The 20,096-nt window shown below is 46.5% G+C and overlaps 1 pseudogene; it reads right to left on the bottom strand.

Moving 5' to 3' along the window:
* Positions 1–17,246: 17,246 nt before the first annotated feature.
* On the bottom strand, positions 17,247–19,700 carry LOC123405510 (annotated as a pseudogene).
* Between the last annotated feature and the right edge of the window lie 396 nt (positions 19,701–20,096).

Here is a 20,096-nt window from a genome sequence, read left to right as displayed (position 1 = left end):
ATCACTCATCCCCTCTCGTAGATGGACATCACCATGATAGGTCTTCGTGCGCGTAGGAAATTTTTTGTTTCCCATGCGACGTTCCTCAACAATGTAGTGGAACGTCCTCACGTCCCTCGATCCGCCCCGCGAACCGTCCCGCGATCAGTCCCACGATCTAGTGCCGAACGGACGGCACCTCCGCATTCAGCACACGTACAGCTCGACGATGATCTCGGCCTTCTTGATCCAGCAAGAGAGACGGAGAGGTAGAAGAGTTCTCCGGCAGCATGACAGTGCTCCGGAGGTTGGTGATGATCTTGTCTCAGCAGGGCTCCGCCCGAGCTCCGCAGAAACGCGATCTAAAGGAAAAACTGTGGAGGTATGTGGTCGGGCTGCCGTGGAAAAGTCGTCTCAAATCAGCCCTAAAACCTCCGTATATATAGGTGGGAGAGGGGGAGCCTTGCCTTGGGGCTCAAGGAGCCCCAAGGGGGTTGGCCGAGCCAAGGGGGAAGGTCTCCCCCCCCCCCCAAACCGAGTCCTACTTGGTTTGGTGGGTGGAGTCCTTCTTTCCTTTCCCACCTCCTGCTTTTTTTTTCTTTTCTCTTTGATTTTCTTCCTATGGCGCATAGGGCCTTCTTGGGCTGTCCCACCAGCCCACTAAGGGCTGGTGTGCCACCCCCAAGGCCTATGGGCTTCCCCGGGGTGGGTTGCCCCCCCCCCCCCCGGTGAACTCCCGGAACCCATTCGTCATTCCCGGTACATTCCAGGTAACTCCGAAAACCTTCCGGTAATCAAATGAGGTCATCCTATATATCAATCTTCGTTTCCAGACCATTCCGGAAACCCTCGTGATGCCCGTGATCTCATCCGGGACTCCGAACAACATTCGGTAACCAACCATATAACTCAAATACGCATAAAACAACGTCGAACCTTAAGTGTGCACACCCTGCGGGTTCGAGAACTATGTAGACATGACCCGAGAGGCTCCTCGGTCAATATCCAATAGCGGGACCTGGATGCCCATATTGGATCCTACATATTCTACGAAGATCTTATCGTTTGAACCTCAGTGCCAAGGATTCATATAATCCTGTATGTCATTCCCTTTGTCCTTCGGTATGTTACTTGCCCGAGATTCGATCGTCAGTATCCGCATACCTATTTCAATCTCGTTTACCGACAAGTCTCTTTACTCGTTCCGTAATACAAGATCCCGCAACTTACAAGTCACATTGCTTGCAAGGCTTGTGTGTGATGTTGTATTACCGAGTGGGCCCCGAGATACCTCTCTGTCACACGGAGTGACAAATCCCAGTCTTGATCCATACTAACTCAACGAACACCTTCGGAGATACCTGTAGAGCATCTTTATAGTCACCCAGTTACGTTGCGACGTTTGATACACACAAAGTATTCCTCCGGTGTTAGTGAGTTATATGATCTCATGGTCATAGGAACAAATACTTGACATGCAGAAAAACAGTAGCAACAAAATGACACGATCAACATGCTACGTCTATTAGTTTGGGTCTAGTCCATCACGTGATTCTCCTAATGACGTGATCCAGTTATCAAGCAACAACACCTTGTTCATAATCAGAAGACACTGACTATCTTTGATCAACTGGCTAGCCAACTAGAGGCTTGCTAGGGACAGTGTTTTGTCTATGTACCCACACATGTAAATGAGTCTTCATTCAATACAATTATAGCATGGATAATAAACGATTATCTTGATACAGGAATTATAATAATAACTATATTTATTATTGCCTCTAGGGCATAATTCCAACACTACTTGTCCCGGACGTGATGCCTATATGTATGATCATTGCCTTAGATATCGTCATGACTCTGCGCGGTTCTATCAATTGCTCGACAGTAATTTGTTCACCCACCGTGATATTTTCTATTATGAGAGAAGCCTCTAGTGAACACTATGTCCCTCGGGGTCTACTCCACACCATATTTCCAGCCTTACACTTTTTACTTCGTTGCACTTTCCGCCTTCAGATCTCACTTTGCAAACAATCTTGAAGGGATTGACAACCCCTTTGAAGCGTTGGGTGCAAGCTTGTTTGTGTTTGCGCAGGTACTCTGGACTTGACGAGGCCCTCCTTCTGGATCGATACCTTGGTTCTCAAACTGAGGGAAATACTTACTGCTCCTGTGCTACATCACCCTTTCCTCTTCAAGGGAAAAACGGACACAAACCAGAGAAGTAACAAGAAGAATTCCTAGAGCCAAGGAAGGACTTTTGTTGCTGCAACAGGAGCCTACACCAACTAAAGAAGAAGTTAATGGTAATGATCATGAAGCTTCAGATCAAGTTGCTACTGAACCATGAAGGTCCACAAGGGTACGTTCCGCACCAGAGTGGTACGACAACCTGACGTCAGCTGTGCTTCCCTGGCAATGGCTCCAGAAAAGGGCTGATCCTGCAATCTCTAGTGTTAGCTAGACGAATGCTTATGACAACGAACCTTCTCCTGCAACAGCACCAGAAGAATGCTGCTAGCACTCCCCGGCAATGAAACTGGAAGAATGTTGTTGATGGCCCACCAGCGTGTGGGTTCGCAGCAGTTTTCGAGGGTAGAGTATTCGACCCAATTTGTTGGTTTGCCAGTCGGGAGGTGAGAGTATACTCTCAAGTATTAGAAGCTGAATTTGTCAGATTCAACCGCACATGAAAGATTAGTATCTGCAAGCACAGTAGTAACAGCAAAGTAGCGAGTAACGGCAGTGTAACGAGCAATAGAAGTGGCAAGGAACAACAGTAGTGACAGTAGTAGCAAGTAGCAACGGTAGCAAGCGACAGTAGTAGCAACAGTAGGAGCAGAGCAAAACAAGTAATAGTAGTAGCAACAGTAGTAGCAGCAGCAGCAGAGCAAGACAAGTAACAGCAGTAGCAACAGTAGGACAAACTCGTAGGCAATGGGTCAGTGATTTGTTTGGATGATATTCATCATGCAACAGCTATAACACGGAGAGATATGTGGCTAGCTCCCGTTCGTCAATGTGATGTAGGCATGCATTCCGTGTGTCATCATACGTGCTTAGGGAAAAGAACTTGCATGACATCTATTGTCTATCCCTCCCGTGGCAGCGGGGTCCAAAAGGAAACTACGGGATATTAAGGTTCTCCTTTTAATAAAGAACCGGACCAACGCATTAGCACTTGGTGAACACATGAACCCCTCAAACTATGGTCATCATCGGGAGTGGTTCCGGTTACTGTCACTCCAGGGTTGCCGGATCATAACACATAGTAGGTAACTACAACTTGCAAGATCGGATCTAAAACACACATATATTGGTGACAACATAATAATTTCAGATCTGAAATCATGGCACTCGGGCCCTAGTGACAAGCATTAAGCATGGCAAAGTAGTAGCAACATCAAATCTCAGAACATAGTGGATACTAGGGATCAATCCCCATCAAAACTAACTCGATTACATGATAGATCTCAAACTACTCATCACCGCCCAGCGAGCCTACGAATAGATTACTCACGAACAATGAAGAGCTTCATGGAATTGGAGAGGGAAGAAGGTTGATGATGACGATGGCGACGATTTCCCCTCTCCGGAGCCCAAGACGGACTCCAGATCTGCCCTCCAGATGAAGAACATGTGGTGGCGGCGCCTCCGTATCGAAAACGCGACGAAAACTTCTCTTTTTATTTTTTCTGGGGCGAAAGACAACTTATAGAGCTGGAGTTGGTGGCGGCAGGTGCCTGTGGGCCCCACAAGCCTGCCCATCGCCACCAGGGGTGGTGGTGGAGCAGGGGCTTGTGGCCCACTAGCCCACCCCCTGAGGTGGAACTTGGCGCAGATATTTTTGATATTTTCCAAAACTTCTCCCCGTAAATTTTCAGGACGTTTGGAGAACTTTGATTTCTGCACAAAAATAACACCAAGGCAATTCTGCTGAAAACAACGTCAGTCCAGGTTAGTTCCATTCAAATCATGCAAATCATAGTCCAAAACAAGGGCAAAAGAGTTTGGAAAAGTAGATACGTTGGAGACGTATCAACTCCCCCAAGCTTAAAACCTTGCTTGTCCTCAAGCAACTCAGTTGACAAACTGAGAGAGAAAGAAAAACTTTGACAAACTCTGTTTGATCTTGTTGTTGCAACTATGTCTAACTCATAACCAGAATTTCAGCAAGATCACAAGTTAACCACCAAAGCAAATGACACAAAGGTCTCACGGTAAACTAATATCAATGGCATAATCAGCTAACGAGCAAATAATAATGAGTTTCAAATACCAACACTTCAATCAAAGCAAGCATGAAGCAATATGAATAGGTGGTATCTCGCTAGCTCTTTCTGAGACCGCAAAACATAAATGCAGAGCACTTTCAAAGATCAAGGGTGACTAAACATTGTAATTCATAGCAACGAAGATCCAGTCATAGTCATACTCAATATAAATCAAAAGCAAAGCATAAAAATGACAGAGGTGCTCTCTAATTGGTGCTTATATAAGAGGAGGATGACTCGACAGGAAAATAAATAGAGAGGCCCTTCGCAAAGGGAAGCATTGATTTGCACAGGTGCCAGACCTCAAGCTTTGAAAACAGAGATAATAATTTTGGGTGGCATGCTTTCATTGTCAACGCAATGACCAAGAGTTCTTAATATCTTCCATGCTACTCATGATATAGGCGGTTCCCAAACAAAAAAGTAAAGTTTTAACTCCCCCACCACCAATCAATGACACTCCACGGCTAGCCGAATCCTCGGGTACTGTCCATACTAACATCAATCCGGGGGAGTCTTGTTTTACAGTTATGTTTTCGATTTAAGCATGGAACTGGGCATCCCAAATACCGGCCCCTTTCTCGTGAAGGGCTGTGAATAAACACATGTCGAGGATAACACTCCTAGCATGGAAGATACCAATGGCCCTCTGTCACCACATGAGTGGTTCGAGCATGGAAAACAAATTATTTCTTGAAGGTTTAGAGAATGGCACATGCAAATTTACTTGGAACGGCAGGTAGATACCGCAAATAGGTAGGTATGGTGGACTCTCATGGAAAAACTTTTGGGTTTATGGAAGTGGATGCACAAGAAGCTTTCCCGCTTAATACAAGTGAAGGCTAGCAAAAGACTGGGAAGCGACCAACTAGAGAGCGACAACAGTCATCAAGATGCAATGAGTTTGACTAACATTCAATGCAAGCATGAACAAGATATAAATCACCATGAATACGAACATCATAGAGGCTATGTTGATTTTGTTTCAACTACATGCATGAACATGCGCCAAGTCAAGCAACTTGAAACATTCAAAGGAGAATACCATCCTATCATACTACATCATAGTCATATCAAAATCTATGTTGGCAATCAAGACAAACCATTATAAGCTCTCAGCTAAATAAGCATGGCATCAGAAACTATGATCTCTAAGTTGTCATTGCAAACATGGTTCTCTCACAACAAAGCTAAATCTGGGTCGAGAAGCTAGTCATATTTACAAAAACAAAATAGATAGAGTTCATACCAGCTTTACAGTCTCGGTCACTTCATCATATATCATCATTGTTGCCTTTCATTTGCACGATCGAACGATGAAAACGATAATAAGCGCATTGGACTAAGCTGAATCTGCAGGCAAACACAAAGGAGAAGACAAAATAATATGGCTCTTTGAAAGCTAAACAGGTAAGCATGTAAGAACTACTAAACATTGTAACCAATATCTTCTACCTTGACACAAAGAAAAATAAAACTATTTACACGGGAAAGCTCCCAGCAAGCAAAATAAGAAAGAAAAACCTTTTTGGGTTTTCTCAAAAGGACACAAAACAAGAAAACAAGAAAACAAAAAGAAACTAGCATGGATAATACAGTGGCAAAGTGTAAACACCGTCTAACAAAGTGAAAGCATAAGCATGAATGTAAAGTCGGTGAGAACACGTACTCCCCCAAGCTTAGGCTTTTGGCCTAGCTTGGTCTACTCCCATGGATGATCCTGGCGAAACCCAAAGTCATAATGGGTGTTATACGGGAGTGCTGCAGCCACTGCCTGAATAGCTGCCTCACGAAGTCGAGCAGCAGTCGCCTCCCTCTCATACTCCTTTGCCTCTCCTATGGTTATGTAGTATCTTCGTTTTACCTGAAAGTCAAAGAAAGCAAGAGCAGGAAGGTTAATATGGAAAACACGTTGCCGGTTAAATATCAAGCGGTATAGGAGGGATCCATGATCTCTCTCAAGTAACTGGTAGCGTGTTAGAGCGACACGATCAAGGTAGGCTCTACGGAGAGGAGGGTCTTCTGGACGGATGGATACTCCAAGAAAATTTGCTAAGCGTGTAGCATAAACTCCACCAAAGAAATCCCCCTCACTCGCATTTTTATTCAGCCTCCTTGCTATTATAGCTCCCATATTGAAGCTCCTGTCACCTGTTACTGCGCTCTTAAGGATACTAAAGTCGGAAGCGCATAGGTGACAAGGTGCACCCTTGTCGTTAACGCACCTACCTATGAAGAGAGCAAGGTAGTGCAAGGCACGGAAATGGATGCTTCCTATGGTGGCTTGCGTGATATCTCTGGTTTCTCCAACAGTTATACTGGAGACAAAGTCTCTGACCGAAGACTTAGGAGGATCAATAACACTACCTCCATCGGGTATCTTGCAAATCCTATTGAAATCCTCTAGACCCACGGTATAGGATTTATCGTACAGATCAAACAGTATGGATGATTCATGCCCAGCTAAAAATTTAAATCTACGCACGAAAGAGGCAGTGAGCATATCATACTGTTCACATTTATCTGAGAGGAATTCTTCTAACCCGGCATTGCGGACAAGTGCATCAAACTCATCCTTGAAGCCTGCTTCGATCATGAAGTCATCGGAAGGCCATTCACATGGTTGCACCGGTGCGTCCCTTAGTTGAAAAGGTCCGGGCTCCCGAAAGGAGAGACGAGGACCCTTCTTACTTGAGGAACCACCATGAAACTTCCTCCTGAACATAATTTCCTTTTGCTGAAATTCTTGAAGTTCAAGAGAAAAGTGGATGAGGACCAACCAAACCTTGTAGCAACTACTCCTACTAGTGCCTAGAGACCGTATCACGCGCTAAAACTACTTGGGACCAGCTAAAATCAACCTTTAAAGCTCAAGAACAGGGTCACCAAGGTAGCAAGAATTCGCGAAGGATAAAGCACTAGAGCGGAAACTAATTGGACCAATGGAGGAGTCACTTACCAAGGAGCAATTTCCCCAAAACAGTTCGGAGAATGGTGCTTTGAGCAAGGAGATCGAAAATCACAGCCAAATGAGCAACAACACGGGTTTGAGCTGCGAAACAATTGTTTCTGGAGGTGGAAGAAGAGGCTGGGAGCTGGCATGAGTGGAGGGGATGCCTGTGGGCTCCACAAGCTTGCACCCCGCCACTAGGGGGGTAGGTGGTGGTGGGGGGGCTTGTGGCCCACTGGTCAGGCCCCCTGACTAGCTCTGAGGCCCAGAAATTTTCAAAAATTCCATAAAAAAACATACTAAATTTTCAGGACTATCGGAGAATTTCTTTTTCGAGGTATTTTTCTTCGGGGCGCTAGAACAGAAAACATGAAAAGCTAAACTAATTCTATCATTTTTCTTCTAAGCAACAGAAAAGGAAAACTCAAAACAGAGGTATGTGACTCTCTGATTCATCCGTTTCATGGTCATCGAAAGAAATCCGTCAATGGGATTGATCAAGTCGTTATAACAAAACCTTCTCGAATTGCAAGAGAGAACGGAGAATTTTCGAATAGCCACTAAGTCACCTCAATGGGGATATGAATCTCCCCAACAAGCAAATCATACTTCATCTTGACACAAGGAATAGGGCATTCAAAGCTCCCAATGAGAATCGATGAAGTCTTTTCGATAGCATTGATGCAATGTACTGGATATCATTTCTTCGGAAAGTGCACTGTGTGCTCATTACCGTTGATGTGGAAAGTGACATTGCCTTTGTTGCAATCTATAAGAGCCCCTGCAGTGTTTAAGAAGGGTCTTCCGAGGATGATAGCCATGGCATCGTCCTCGGGAATATCCGAGATAACAAAGTCTGTTAAGATAGTGGTGTTAGCAACCACAACATGCACATCTTCGCAAACGCCGATAGGAAAAGCAGTTGATTTGTCGGCCATTTGCAGAGAAATTTCAGTGGGTGTCAACTTATCCAACTCAAGTCTACGATAAAGAGAGAACGCCATAACACTAACACCGGCTCCAAGGTCACATAAGGCAGTTCTTACGTAGTTTCCTTTAATGGAGCAAGGTATAGTGGGCACTCCGGGATCACCAAGTTTCTTAGGAGTTCCACCTTTGAAAGTGTAATTGGCAAGCATGGTGGAGATATCAAGATCTGGTATCTTCCGTTTATTAGTCACGATATCTTTCATGTACTTGGCATACGGAGACATCTTGAGCATATCAGTTAACCGCATCTGCAGAAAGACGGGTCTTATCATCCTAACGAAGCGCTCAAAATCCTCATCATCCTTTTTCTTGGATGGCTTAGGAGGAAAGGGCATAGGTCTCTGAACCCATGGCTCTCTTTCTTTACCATGCTTCCTAGCAGTAAAGTCATTCTTGTCGTACTTCTTAGGTTGTGGGTTATCAGGATTAACCATAGGTTCAATCTCCACATCCTCATCATGGCTAGGTTGAGCATTATTATGAACATCACTGTCCACATTGTCACCAGGTTCATGTTCATCACCTGATTGTGTTTCTCCATCAGACGCAGAAATATCATTAGGTTCTTCAGGTGTGACAGTATTTGGTGAACTGGCATGCAGGTTTCTATCATCCTTCTTCTTCTCCTTAGGATGACTGGGTGTATCAGCATTGATTCCTTGAGAATCTTGATCAATTCTCTTAGGATGACCTTCAGGATACAAAGGTTCCTGAGTCATTTTGCCTCCTCTAGTAATGACTCTAACAGAGTTGTCATTTAATTCATTGAGCAGGTCATTCTGAGCTTTAAGTACTTGTTCTACCTGAGTAGTAATCATAGAGGCATGTTTACTTAGAAGCTTTAGAGCATTGACATTTCTGTCTACACAAGCACTTAAATGGCTAAGCATACGAGCACTTTGTTCCAAATGTCTGCTAACATAATCATTGAAACTCTGTTGTTTGGCAACAAAGTTGTCAAATTCATCAAAGCATAGGCTAGCAGGTTTATCAAAAGGAATATCACTCTCGTCAAACCTATGTAGAGAATTCACTTCTACTACCTGTATCGGGTTATCGAGACCGTGGATCTCTTCGATAGGTGGTAGATTCTTGACATCTTCGGATCTAATGCCTTTCTCTTGCATAGATTTCTTGGCTTCTTGCATATCTTCGGGACTGAGGAATAAAATACCTCTTTTCTTAGAAGTTGGCTTAGGAGGTGGTTCGGGAATAGTCCAAGCATTATCGTTGATCAAGATGTTATTCAGTAGAGTCTCAGCCTGTTCTACAGTTCGTTCCCTAAAAACTCAACTTGCACAACTTTCTAGGTGGTCTCTAGAGGCATCGGTAAGTCCATTATAGAGGATATCAAGTATCTCGTTCTTCTTGAGAGGGTGATCAGGCAAAGTATTCTGTAGCTGGACGAGCCTCCCCCAAGCTTGATGAAGACTCTCTTCTTGGAGTTGAGCAAAGTTGTATATTTCCTGCAAGGCATCTTGCTTCTTATGGGCAGGGAAATATTTCTCACAGAAGTAATAGACCATCTCCTGGGGACTACGCACACATCCAGGAGCAAGAGAGGTGAACCAGGCTTTAGCATCATCCTTTAGGGAGGAAGAAACATCTTAAGGATATAGTAGTGGCGGATCTTCTCCTCATTAGTGAAAAGGTTGGATATTTCGGATAGTTTGGCAAGATGGGCTATGACCGTCTCAGACTCATAACCGTGAAAAGGATCAGATTCGACTAGAGAGATTATCTCAGGGTCGACACAAAATTCATAATCCTTATCGGTGACAAAGATAGGCGAAGTGGCAAACTTTAGATCTTTTTTCATCCTAACTTCCCAAGATTTTTCCTTCCACTTGAGAATTAATTTCTCAGCGTCATGGGCATCCTTACACGCAAGAAAATCCTCAGCTATCTCTCCCTCCATAACATAACCCTCAGGTATATCAGGCAATTCATATCTAGGAGGGCTAGATCTAGCAGGAGCAAAAGCAGGTTCTATCTCAATAGCATCGACAATTTCAGAAGCATCACGAGCATTGGCAGTAACTCTAGCAATATGAGCATAAAGGAACACTCCTAGTGGAACATCAGGCAAAGGAGTATCTCTATCAGTATCAAGCATAGCATCATCAGGCAAAATAGCATATCTAGCATCATCAGGCAAAGCAGTATCACGCATAGTATCAAGCATAGCATCTCTAGCAGTATCAAGCATAGCATCTCTAGCAGTAGTATCAAGCATAGTATCTCTAGCAGTAGTATCAAGCATAGCATCTCTAGCAGTAGTATCAAGCATAGCATCATCAGGCATAGTATCACAAGCATCATCAAGCACATTCGACATATCAAGATTTCTAGCAGGAGGTGAAGTCGCAAACTTACTCATAACTGAAGGTGAATCAAGTGCAGAGCTAGATGGCAATTCCTTACCTCCCCTCGTAGTTGAGGGAAAGACTTTGGTCTTCGGATCCTTCAGATTCTTCATAGTGATCAGCAGATATAAATCCCAAGTGACTCAGAGAATATAGCAATACCTCCCCGGCAACGGCGCCAGAAAAATGCTGACGTCAGTTGTGCTTCCCTGGCAATGGCTCCAGAAAAGGGTTGATCCTGCAATCTCTAGTGTTAGCTAGACGAATGCTTATGACAACAAACCTTCTCCTGCAACGGCACCAGAAGAATGTTGCTAGCACTCCCCGGCAATGAAACTGGAAGAATGTTGTTGATGGCCCACCAGCGCGTGGGTTCGCAGCAGTTTTCGAGGGTAGAGTATTCGACCCAATTTGTTGGTTTGCCAGTTGGGAGGTGAGAGTATACTCTCAAGTATTAGCAGCTGAATTTGTCAGATTCAACCGCACGTGAAAGATTAGTATCTGCAAGCACAGTAGTAACAGCAAAGTAGCGAGTAACGGCAGCGTAACAAGCAATAGCAGTGGCCAGGAACAACAGTAGTGACAGCAGTAGCAAGTAGCAACAGTAGCAAGCGACAGTAGTAGCAACAGTAGCAGCAGAGCAAAACAAGTAACAGCAGTAGCAACAGTAGTAGTAGCAGCAGCAGAGCAAGACAAGTAACAGCAGTAGAAACAGTAGGACAAACTCGTAGGCAATGGGTCGGTGATTTTTTTGGATAATATTCATCATGCAATAGCTATAACACAGAGAGATGTGTGACTAGCTCCCGTTCGTCAATGTGATGTAGGCATGCATTCCATGTGTCGTCATACGTGCTTAGGAAAAGAACTTGCATGACATCTATTGTCCATCCCTCCCATGGCAACGGGGTCCAAAAGGAAACTACAGGATATTAAGGTTCTCCTTTTAATAAAGAACCGTACCAACGCATTAGCACTTGGTGAACACATGAACTTCTCAAACTATGGTCATCACCGGGAGTGGTTCCGGTTATTGTCACTCCGGGGTTGCCGGATCATAACACATAGTAGGTAACTACAACTTGCAAGATCGGATCTAAAACACACATATATTGGTGACAACATAATAATTTCAGATCTGAAATCATGGCACTTGGACCCTAGTGACAAGCATTAAGCATGGCAAAGTAGTAGCAACATCAAATCTCACAACATAGTGGATACTAGGGATCAATCCCCATCAAAACTAAATCGATTACATGATAGATCTCAAACTACTCATCACCGCCCAGCGAGCCTACGAATAGATTACTCACGAACGACGAAGAGCTTCATGGAATTGGAGAGGGAAGAAGGTTGATGATGACGATGGCGACGATTTCCCCTCTCTGGAGCCCAAGACGGACTCCAGATCTGCCCTCCAGATGAAGAACAGGTGGTGGCGGCGCCTCCGTATCGAAAACGCGACGAAAACTTCTCTTTTTATTTTTTCTGGGACGAAAGACAACTTATAGAGCTGGAGTTGGGGGCGGCAGGTGTCTGTGGGCCCCACAAGCCTGCCCACCACCTCCAGGGGGTGGCGGAGCAGGGGCTTGTGGCCCACTGGCCCACCCCGTGAGGTGGAACTTGGCGCAGATATTTTTTATATTTTCCAAAACTGCTCCCCATAAATTTTCAGGACGTTTGGAGAACTTTGATTTCTGCACAAAAATAACACCAAGGCAATTCTGCTGAAAACAGCGTCAGTCCAGGTTAGTTCCATTCAAATCATGCAAATTATAGTCCAAAACAAGGGCAAAAGAGTTTGGAAAAGTAGATACGTTGGAGACGTATCACAATCCTGTGATGGAAATCATGTTGTTAGACAATGGTGAACCTTCGAACTATGAAGAAGCAATGGCGGGCCCGGATTCCAACAAATGGCTTGAGGCCATGAAATCCGAGATAGGATCCATGTATGAGAACAAAGTATGGACTTTGGTGGACTTGCTTGATGATCGGCGAGCCATAGAAAATAAGTGGATCTTCAAGAAGAAGACTGACGCAAACGGTAATGTGACCATTTATAAAGCTCGACTTGTCGCAAAGGGTTTTCGACAAATTCAAGGAGTTGACTACGATGAGACTTTATCTCCCGTAGCGAAGCTAAAGTTAGTCTGAATCATGTTAGCAATTGCCGCTTTTTATGATTATGAAATTTGGCAAATGGACGTCAAAACAACGTTCCTTAACGGGTATCTTAAGGAAGAGTTGTATATGATGCAACCAGAAGGTTTTGTCGATCCTAAGAGTGCTAACAAGGTATGCAAGCTCCAACGCTCCATCTATGGGCTGGTGCAATCATCTCGGAGTTGGAACATTTGCTTTAATGAGGTGATTAAAGAGTTTGGGTTCATACAGGTGTATGGAGAAGTCTATCTGTACAAGAAAGTGAGTGTGAGCTCTGTAGCTTTTCTCATACTATACATGGCTGACATATTATTGATGGGAAAAAATATAGAGTTATTGGAGAGCATAAAGGCCTACTTGAACAATAGTTTTTCAATGAAGGACCTTGGAGAAGCTGCATACATATCAGGCATCAAGATCTATAGAGATAGATCGAGACGCCTCATAGGTCTTTCACAAAGTACATACCTTGACAAGATATTGAAGAAGTTCAATATGGAAAACTCGAAGAAGGGGTTCTTGCCAGTTTTGCAAGGTAAGAGATTGAGTAAGACTCAGTCACCAACCACGGCAGCAAATAGAGAGAAGATGAGTATTGTCCCCTACGCTTCAGTCGTGGGCTCTCTAATGTATGCCATGTTGTGTACCAGACCTGATATAAACCTTGCCATAAGTTTGGTAGGGAGGTACCAAAGTGATACCAATATGGAACACTGGACAACGGTCAAGAATATCCTTAAGTACCTGAAAAGGACTAAGGAGATGTTTCTCGTTTATGGAGGTGACGAAGAGCTCGTCGTAAAGGGTTACGCTGATGCTAGCTTCGACACGGATTTGGATGACTCTAAGTCACAAACCGGATACGTGTATGTTTTGAATGGTGGGGCAGTGAGCTGGTGCAGCAGCAAGCAAGATGTCATGGCAACATCTACATGTGAAGCGGAGTACATAGCTGCTTCGGAAGCAGCTCATGAAGGGATCTCGATGAAGGAGTTCATCACCAACCTTGGAGTGGTTCCAAGCGCGTCAGGTCCTATGACACTCTTCTATGATAACATTGGAGCCATTGCCAGAGCCAAGGAGCCCAGGTTTCACCGGAAGACCAAGCACATCCAACGCCGCTACAACTCCATCCAGGACCAGGTCCAAAGAGGAGTCATAGACATTTGTAAAGTACACATGGATCTGAATATTGCAGACCCGTTGACTAAACCTCTTCCACGAGCAAAACATGGTCAACACCACAATGCTATGGGTGTTCGATTCATCACAATGTAACTAGATTATTGACTCTAGTGCAAGTGGGAGACTGTTGAAAATATGCCCTAGAGGCAATAATAAAATGGTTATTATCATATTTCCTTGTTCATGATAGTCGTCTATTGTTCATGCTATAATTGTATTAACAGGAAACAGTAATACATGTGTGAATAAATAGATCACAATGTGTCCCTAGCAAGCCTCTAATTGGCTAGCTCGTTGATCAATAGATGTTCATGGTTTCCTGATCATGGACATTGGATGTCATTGATAATGGGATCACATCATTAGGGGAATGATGTGATGGACAAGACCCAATCCCAAGCATAGCACTAGATCGTGTTGTTCGTATGCTAAAGCTTTTCTAATGTCAAGTGTCTTTTCCTTCGATTGTGAGATTGTGCAACTCCCGGACACCGTAGGAGTGCTTTGGGTGTATCAAACGTCACAACGTAACTGGGTGACTATAAAGGTGCACTACGGGTATCTCCGAAAGTAACTGTTGGGTTGGTACGAATCGAGATCGGGATTTGTCACTTCGTGTGACGGAGAGGTATCTCTGGGCCCACTCGGTAGAACATCATCATAATGAGCTCAATGTGACTAAGGAGTTATTCACGGGATGACGTGCTACGAAACGAGTAATGAGACTTACCGGTAACGAGATTGAACAAGGTATAGGTATACCGACGATCGAATCTCGGGCAAGTTCTATACTGACAGACAAAGGGAATTGTATACAGGATTGATTGAATCCTTGACATCGTGGTCCATCCGATGAGATCACGTGGAACATGTGGGAGCGACCATGGGCATCGAGACCCCGCTGATGGTTATTGGCCGGAGAGGTGTCTCGGTCATGTGTGCATGCCTCCCGAACCGTAGGGTCTACACACTTAAGGTTCGATGACGCTAGGGTTATAGGGAATTGTTATACGAGGTTACTGAAGGTTGTTCGGAGTCCCAGACGAGACCCCGGACGTCACGAGGAGCTCCAGAATGGTCTGGAGGTAAAGATTGATATATAGGATGGATGGGTTTGGATGCCGGAAATGTTTCGGGCACCACCGGCAATGTGCGGGGACCACCGGGAGGGGCCACCAGCCCCGGAAGGCTACATGGGCCAAGTGTGAGAGGGAACCAGCCCCTGGGTGGGCTGGTGCGTCCCACACACCCAGCCCAAGGCGCCAAGAGAGGGAAGGGGGGGGAACCCTAAGTCAGGTGGGCCTTAGGCCCACCAGGGGGTGCGCCACCCCCTCCTCCCCTCCTGGCCGCCGCCCTGGCCTCCCATCTAGGGTTGCCACACCCCTTAGTGGTGGTAACCCTAAGGGGGGCGCCACCCTTCCCTTTCCCCTATATATAGTGGGGGTTTTGGCCATTGGAGACACGACAGTTTCTCTCTCTCTCGGTGCAGCCCTGCTTCTCTTCTTCCTCCTCTCCCACGGTGCTTGGCGAAGCCCTGCCGGGAGACCTCGTCGCTCCATCGCCACCACGCCGTTGTGCTGCCGGAGCTCTTCCCCAACCTCTCCCTCCTCCTTGCTGGATCAAGGTGCGGGAGACGTCACCGGGCTTCACGTGTGTTGAACGCGGAGGTGCCGTGATTCGGCACTAGATCGGAATCACACCGCGATCTGAATCACAGCGAGTACGACTCCATCAACCACGTTCTAGTAACGCTTCCGCTTAGCGATCTTAAAAGGTATGAAGATGCTCTCACCCCTCTCTCGTTGCTGGTCTCTCCATAGGAAGATCTGAATATGGCATAGGAAAATTTTGAATTTTTGCTACGTTACCCAACCGGTGGGCGGGCGTGGGAGGGTTTTGGGGGGAAATGAAATGAAATGGGGCATGAGGGCGGGAAGGCCGTGCTGCTTTATGCCACCGACATGCGGGCCATGGGAGGACACGTGAGTGTCCCGCCTATCCGCGCTGCGTCTACGTGCTGTCCGTTTCACCTTAAAATCAGACCAAGTTTGGACCGAAAATGAGTCAAAAGCGGACACAAAACAGACAGACATCCGTTTGCGCCCGCGCGTTGGACCATCTTGCGTGTCCGTTTTACTTCAAACGGACGCAGACGGAAAGGATAAAGTCGGAGAGTTGGAGTTGGCCTAAGACCCCGCATCCCGCCCCGGCCCGTAAAATAACCGCCAAATTGCGGGTCGGGGCGGAAAAACCAGCCCGATCAAACACCGCATCCCGCCCCGTCCCGCAAAATTTTTTAGGGGGCGCGGCAAAATCCCGACCCCAACCCGGGAAACCGCGGGTTTCCCCCTCGCGGCTGCGGTGCCGTGCATATAAGCGGAAGCGGTTGGTGGGGCGACATTTCATCCCGTGCTTTCTCCCACCAACCACCTCTCCTCTCCCCCCTCGCGCCGCCGCCGGCCGCCGCCCAAGATTCCAGCGACGACAGCCGACAGGAGCACGCCGAAGGCCGCCACACGCACGAGGCCTCCCCTCCCTCCCCTGTGCGTCGGCGGGCCGCCGGATTTGCAGATCTACGACACTTCATCGCGGGCCGCCGGATTTATCTTTTTCCGGCCGCCGGTTGCTGCCCAAGGCGATGGAGTGGTCGGGGAGCCTCTCCCGCAGCCCAGGCAAGGTCGCATCGCCGCATGCAGGCATGGGTTCGTCCGCCCGCCGCCGCCGAAGGTTTGCGGGCTTGGACTCGTCCGACCGTCCACTGGGCTCGGCACTCGCGTAACGTCTTTGTGGCCTATCGATGCCGCTCATAGAGTGCGACGACTACCGACGCCAAGTGTCGCGGCTCACTTCGGGCCCGCCGACGCACCCTGGATGGGTGTTCTACAAATGCAAAAATGAGGGGGTACGTGCACTTGCGGTAGCTCGTTACATAGCTCATTCTTTAGTTCAATTGCGGTAGCTCACTTCGAGCTTGCTCATTCTTTTGTGTAGGACGATGGATTCTCATTTTGGTTTTGGGAAGGCCAATACATTGATTTGTTGATAGAAAGAAACTTAATAGATGTTAGTGCACTCCTTAGTACAATCGAAGGCAATGATGCGGCTGCATGTGCAACTAGAGGGGAAGCAACGTCTACTTATTTGGAACCAAAGATGAAGAATGAAGAAAGCAAGATCAAGAATCCGTAGATCAACAATGAGTGCATGGAGAAGATATTGCTTCAACTAATGGGAGCAGTTATGGAAGTTCGAAATCTTCTGAAATGCATACTTGTGGTTCTTGTTTTCTTTGGTTTTGCTATTCTAGCCAAGATTTGGTGATATCTTTTGTATCTACTAGTAAATGTGCCTGTGCATTGCTACAGGTGACGATGTAATTAAATGAATCGAACAAATGATGAAGTTAAATGGATGAATTAGAATGCATGAATAGTATCATGAGGTGACACTAAGACTTGCAAATTTTATTCAACGGGAGAAAAAAACATTGCTCACCCCTAACCAATATATAAGTGTAGCTCAAGACCCATTTCCTAGGTCCACATTTTTCTATTTGAACACGAAAACCGTGTTATCACTTATTATTATCCTCTTTTCGATCCTCGCCAATGGTGGCTACCGTGTTCACCTGAACATGGTGAGTCTCAAGGCGGTGAATTCGACCATGACCATACACATGTCACTGAGTCACGCTAATGCAAGAAATAAAACTTTGAAAAACAATATCATCGAGCTAGAAGTGAGGCCCACCCTTCGCAGTTATCTCCTGCTTGAATGAAATGTAGGTATCAAAGAGTCAGTTGTTGATTGTGATGAGAACATTTCTTGAGTTAAAATGGGGGACATCATTTACCAGGTGATAAACCGGGTACATATCCACAATGTTGAAAGTATGTTCTTAGTCGAAACCAAAGTGAGGAAATGAACAAAAATACCTCATCCCTGTCAAAGTTATCTCCACTATGCGGATCATAGAGCACATCTCCTGAGGCAAGTTCAAAGCGTATGCATGCAAAGGACCACAGGTCGACAGATGTAGAATACTTAGAGCCTAGAAGGACCTCAGGACATTTGTATTGCCTTGTTTGGATATCACTTGTGAACTCCTTGTACGTCCAACATGCATTTCCGAAGTCAACCAGCTTGCAGCCTAGTTCAGCTTCCATCGCCATCCTATTCCTAGTCCCTTTGTTGCCCCGCCTATGCCCTCCTCCTCTCTTCATGTCCCCATCCTAGCTAGGACTGCCCTCATTTGCTGTCCTCAGATCTCCCTTATCATCTGATTCGTCTATGTCGGCGAATGCCACTGCCCATTGCCTTTTGAAGTTGAAGCAACTACATGTTTGACTTTCTTCCAAATCTTCTTCTGTTGGTTCCTGGTGACTCCACTACTCGTTGATGGTCGAGCAGGAGCCCTTGGAGGTGGCTCGATGGCCCTTGCAGCAGGCGGCACCAGTGGCACACCTGACTTCCGGGGATCGTTTGAGGGGTCAATAGTGGACACGAGGAATATGTTTTTGGGCTTCAGGTCAGTGTGGATAATGGAAAGCTCGCGGTGGAGGTAGTCAAGGCCAATGAGCACATGCCGGCATATCTCCTTAACCATTGGAAGCGGAATGCCACGATAGTCCGTGTACTTTATTAGGGTGAGCAAGTTATCACTAAGAAACTCAAACACCATGCAGACATGGCTCCCATTGGGGCTTGTGTGCTTGAAGTGGTCAAGGCGTAAAACATCAGAATATCTCGTGCAGTGCGATAGGATTGAGGGATAAAACAGTAATAATGAGAAATTGATTTAGCTGTTCTCCATATGAGCTCTGTGACAAAAGAGCGAACAGTTGGTGGGCAGGCAGACAACTTCATCCAGATCAATATTTTTTTCCTACATATCCTCGTCGCGAATCCTAGAGGCAGCGGGTGATTTTAACAGGGGGTTTCACGGCGAGGCGAGGGGGTGGTGAGCACGTACGGAGTGGGCGGTGTCCCAGGCGAGCCAGGCGGTGGAGAAGTGGCCCCAACCGAGCTTGGACTGCATGACGTAGGGGCCCTGCTTGAAGTTGTCCCCGGGGCGGACGACATGGTAGCCGTCGCGGCCGTAGTTCTCGGTGCCCTCGTCCTCAGAGGTGTAGATGTTGTTGCCCACGTCCCCGTCCCCGTCCCCGTTGGCGGCGGCCGCCGCCTTCGCCTCCTCCTCTGCGCGGTGCCGGCTCTCCGCCTCCTCCTCTGCGCGGTGCCGGCTCTCCGCCTCCTCCTCTGCGCGGTGCCGGCTCTCCGCCTCCTCCGCCCAGCGGCTCGCCCGCAGGAGCCTCGGCCATCACGCGGGGAGGCCCGGATCTGGGGCGGTGGCGCGCGGGGACGGAGGTGAGCATTGGAGGAGTTGGGGCCGGCGGCGCACGACGCCGTGGCAGGGGGTGGCGGCGCGCTGGCGCTCGAGATGGGAGGTAAGGTCGTGGGTGGTCTGGTATTTTTTTTCTCCCGCACATACCGATTCAGCTTCACTTATCAATTGGATTGCTGGTTAATTTTAGAAAACACCTAGGACTTTTTTTAAAATCACCGCGGTGGGTTTTCTGACGGAAGCGATAGCCTCTTTATTATTAGGTAAAGATAATGTTGTGCTAGATTCTAGCAAAAAAAGCATTGTTCTAGATCAATTTAAGTTGCAAATCTAATTTTACGGATCGGAAGGAGTTGCGCCATATCAGAACCCGCAGAAGCCAACCCGTAAAAAAAATATTCCATGAACATGCTTTTTTACGGATCCATTATACGGGTCTGCATCTGTGCAAGCCCTGTGTCGGCTCACAACAACGCGTTTGCAGCCCGGCGGAATGCGAGGTTTGTTAGAGCAAGTACAATAGAGCTGAGTCAGCTGGCTATAAGAAATAAATTAATATATTTTTGTTTAGTTAGAGGAAAGAGAAGAGGAGAGAGAAGGTAAGCGGGCTCTTAGTTAGGAGCCAGCTCTAGCACGTGCTCTAAGGCTTTTGTGAGTATGAAAGGTGAACCATATAATAAAAAGTACTATTATATTTTTACAATGAACTATTATACATTTTAAATATAAGATGAGGTATAGATCACAATATTGCTCAAACCCGCGAGCCGCACCGCTTCTGCGCACGCATCCAAACCAATCAGATGCGCGGCGCGGGACGCTGCGCCGCACCGCCACCC

This window comes from Hordeum vulgare, chromosome 6H (assembly GCF_904849725.1).
Source record: "Hordeum vulgare subsp. vulgare chromosome 6H, MorexV3_pseudomolecules_assembly, whole genome shotgun sequence".
NCBI lineage: Eukaryota > Viridiplantae > Streptophyta > Magnoliopsida > Poales > Poaceae > Hordeum > Hordeum vulgare.
The sequence above is the reverse complement of the archived record's forward strand: the minus strand, read 5'-3'. Positions and strand labels throughout refer to the sequence as shown.